Raw genomic sequence first — 4,167 nt, forward strand, 5'->3', positions numbered from 1 at the left:
ATTTAGGTAACCTGTTATACTCTATTTCGGCATTCATTTCCATTAAAAACATGTTGCGTCATTTTATTGAGAAAGAAGATACAACTCCCCAAAGTAGGGTCCTTTTTCAAAGCCTACACTTAGCAGTGTTTTATACAAGAACTGACTCTGAGTTCCAGTTTCATGAAACCAACACACATCTTTTATATATTTTTATTCAGATGAGGCCAATGATAACTAAAGAAATCGTTCACACACTTAAATTAAGGAGAAACTACTGTGTACAAAGAGGTATCATATTACGGACTAGTGATCCGAGAAAAGATCATGCAGCCATCGGCCCCTAGGAACTTTGTTTACTTTATTCTCCTGCGACACTATATGCTATTCCCTCTTCCGCTCTACCTTCATCTCTCTCTCTCTCTCTCTTTCTCATATATATCCCTGATATATATCCAGAACAAAAACATGTTCAAGCATTCCCTTTCTGCGTGGTAGTGTTCTGTGGCTAGCAAAAATCATTTCCTCGCTAAGCTCACGATTATGGCAAAATAGTTGCCGGAAACCGCAGACGACACTCGTCGCTAGTTCTGGCAAAACGGCCGATACAATCTTTTTTTCGCATTTCCCCGCTCGCTGTCAAGGACAAGGGGGTTCGCTTCAACCAGCAAAGCATGGCCGCCGACGCCTGTTTACTGAGCAGTCATGCCTGTCGCCATCTCACTCGCTGGCGTCACGGGCGATAATATCAGGCACAAAGGGGCACACCAACCGGCAGCATTATCCTCAAACACTCGAGCCTCGCGTAAATACATAGAGTGTAAACGCTGTCGCCATGTTATCGTAGTAAGACCGCCCCCCCCCCTCCCCCAACGGGGGACTGCAGTACGCGACGGCGTACTAACACAACGGCGACGATATCGACATCGCGGGCTCCGAATTTTCCCATAGTTCTACTCCACGGGCATTTCTCGAAACGCTTGATATTGTGTACGCCCGCCTGGAAGGATTTCAGGCGCGTAGTTAAGATAAGGCGGTTCTCCGCGGCAAAAGAAAGCGATTTCACAAAACCTTAAAAGCGGCGGCGACGCGTGTGCGGTGAACGCTTGTAGTTTTGGTGTAGACAGGGTGTGTGTGTTCTCGTTGTTGACACCAGCCGGCGATAAGGCACTGCAGGCGGTAGCTCAGTACAGCAAGGGCTAATCCGAGTGACCATCAACGTAACCCCACCGCCAACCCCTCGCGAACCGGTCGCCGACATGGCTCAGGCTGTGTCATGAACCACGTGGTAGAAGCTCGGGTGCTTTCATATCAGCGCGTGGAGGGACGACAGTGCGATTCCGGAAAGTCTTTTTCGAAGGCCGCTGACCACAATTTTTTGTCTGGAGACTTTCCCTCTTTCTTCCTTTGACGTGGATCAAGCTTTGCCGACAGCCTCAGTTGTGACCTCTCTTTTCAAATGTACGTTTGCAGTGAGTGAGCTCCTCAGCCTCGGACTTGTCACTTGTGCACCCAGTAGTTCTTTCACTTGGCGATTATATGCCATCAGTTGGGGTTTCATTTCTATTATTTATGTATACATTATGAAGACGTCCTGGAGCTCCGAACGAGTGTTTTGTGCAGATTACTTTTGCAAACACAAAAAGACTATACCAAAGCAGCGGAATTTTCGAAGTGTTGGCGAGTTGGACCTAAACTCGTTGAAGCAAATTCTTCCGCCTGACTGTTCCACCAAAGTGAGGGCGACGGACTACCTGTGCTACCATTGCTTCATGCACATCACTAAGGAGATCTCGATGCGAAGCTCAGAGCAGTGCCCTGACATATTTGTGCCAGCTGAAGAAGCAATTGAAGATCTAAATCGCAGCATACTACCTACAGATGTGTCGCCGCTGAGACAACCAAGCGTCGTCGGAAGTCGGGACAGGCCTGCCTATGTCAAGAGAAAGCAGACAGAACTGGAGCAGGTTGCTGTCAAGAATATACGTACGTATTGCGTGCGACAGGGACGCACCATCGGGGTCGTCCGAACCAACATGCTCCACATGCACTGAGTGGGTGGACAACTTTCGGCAGGCCTTTGAAACCGCCACCTTTCTCCGGGAACGTTGTCAACTGCTTACACTCCTGCCGTCAACACTGACGAAGAATGAGGTTCAAAAGATGATTCCACAGGCCTCAATGTACCTCATCAGTAAATCCCGAAAACTCAAGGAAAAGCATGGCGTGTGGTATGAGCCGGATCCTTACAAGAGGTGCAAGGTGAGCCCTGAGAACCTGTCTGCTGCCCTAGAGTACTTCACGAAAGACGAGCTACAATGTTCGCGCCAAAGTCCCAACCAGAAGGACGTCATCTCTGTCATGCTCAACGGAGAGAAAACGTTCGTGCCAAAGCGCTTCATGACACTCTCAATACGAGAGGCCTTCCGTATATACAAAGACAAGCATCCCGATTCCGGCGTTGGGCTAACGAAATTTTATTCGTTGCGCCCTAGATGGGTCCAATGTATTCCACACCAGGAAGTGTGCGTTTGTGTGCGCTGCGCCAATTATTATCTTTGTATTGCCGCTCTAGAGAACGTTACAGGCTCAACATTCAACACTGGTGAAATGAACTCGACATTTCTGTGCGACCCAGCAACAGAACTGTGCCTTCAAGGAGACTGTGATCACTGCCCAAAAGGCCAGTTTCTTACACTCCAGGAACTTGATATCCCGGAGGATGAAGAGATTGTGCTTGCAACATGGGAGTCCGGCGACCTTGTGAAAAAAACTTTGGAACCTGAGACTTTCCTAAATTCATCCAAGTGACGGTTGGAAGTTGGGTACTTCACAACCATATCCGGCAAACGCAAGGTAAAGCGATCTACGATGAAAAACAGTGCATGCAACGCGGGATGATTGTCTTTCATTTTGACTTTGCTGAAAACTGGACCATCGTGCTTCCTGACGAAGTGCAAGCATATCACTGGAAAAAAAAACAAGTTTCGATATTTACATGTGTAGTGACGACAAGAAAATCTACAAACAGCTTTGCCATCATCAGTGAGGACCTGTGTCACGACGCCGCTCACGCTTGCTTGGCTCTAGAAAAAGTGAAGGAGTGGGTTGAAGACAACGTTGCGGTATACTCGTAAGTGACGTACGTAAGTGACGGTGCCGCCAGTCATTTCAAGAATCGCTACCAGCTTCACCAATTCGCAAAGGACGATTGCCCACAAGCCCAGTGGTTATTTTCTGCATCTGGACATGGGAAAAATGCATGTGACGGAGTTGGCGGACTCGTGAAGCACCAGGCCACGCTGAACAACCTGAGAGAACGTTCAGTAAGCGCAATTCAGACGGCCAGGACAATGGTGAGCGTTCTATCAAAGAAACTGAAAGGCGTGCATCTTGTATATCTGGACGAAAATGAGGTTGTTCGGTATCGTGAACAAAAAAAAGAAGAGTGGCTGACGGTGCGCGCCTTCCCTGGCATTCAGTCTTGGCACGCCTGGCGGCTCAGCAAGTCATCAACAGAAGGGACCTGTGACGTATACGTAGCACGGACAGTCGGATCTGCTTGGAAGCAACTTTATTAAATGGGTACAGCGAGGAAAACCTTAGCGTAAAGTGCCGAATTTGATTTCCCAAGGACTGCTCATTTTGAATGCAGGGACATCTTATTTATCACATTTTTCTTCACGGGGTATTTAACCTACTGTTTTTGTTGGTGGTTACTAATAATTTTTATCTGATCACTATAAAAAAAAATCCCAAAATGTTATCCTCGAGCAGGATAAAATAACAGAATGTTAAGTTGGGCTAGTTGGTTGTTCATGACTGGAAGGGAGCGCCGAAAGACAGGGACAAAAGAAGTAGGTAACGACGACACGTCGTCGTTACCTACTTCTTTTGTCCCTGTCTTTCGGCGCTCCCTTCCAGTCAGGATAAAATATATCGGCTTGCCACGATTCATTCATACACCGAGAGCATCGAAGCTGCTCCAGTTAGGCACTATGGCATCCGTCACCTGAAATTGTTTGTAATCGTAAATACACAGCCAACCTAAATATCTTACTATTATATCTTTGTTTTTGTGTGTGGAAGTAAAGTTATTTATTTTACTCTAGATGTAAAATATACCGGAAGGTACAACTTCGCACTGCATCATCTTTTCTCAAATCATTAGTCTCTAATATGATACCA

This window comes from Ixodes scapularis, unplaced genomic scaffold (assembly GCF_016920785.2).
Source record: "Ixodes scapularis isolate PalLabHiFi unplaced genomic scaffold, ASM1692078v2 PGA_scaffold13__105_contigs__length_92229423, whole genome shotgun sequence".
NCBI lineage: Eukaryota > Metazoa > Arthropoda > Arachnida > Ixodida > Ixodidae > Ixodes > Ixodes scapularis.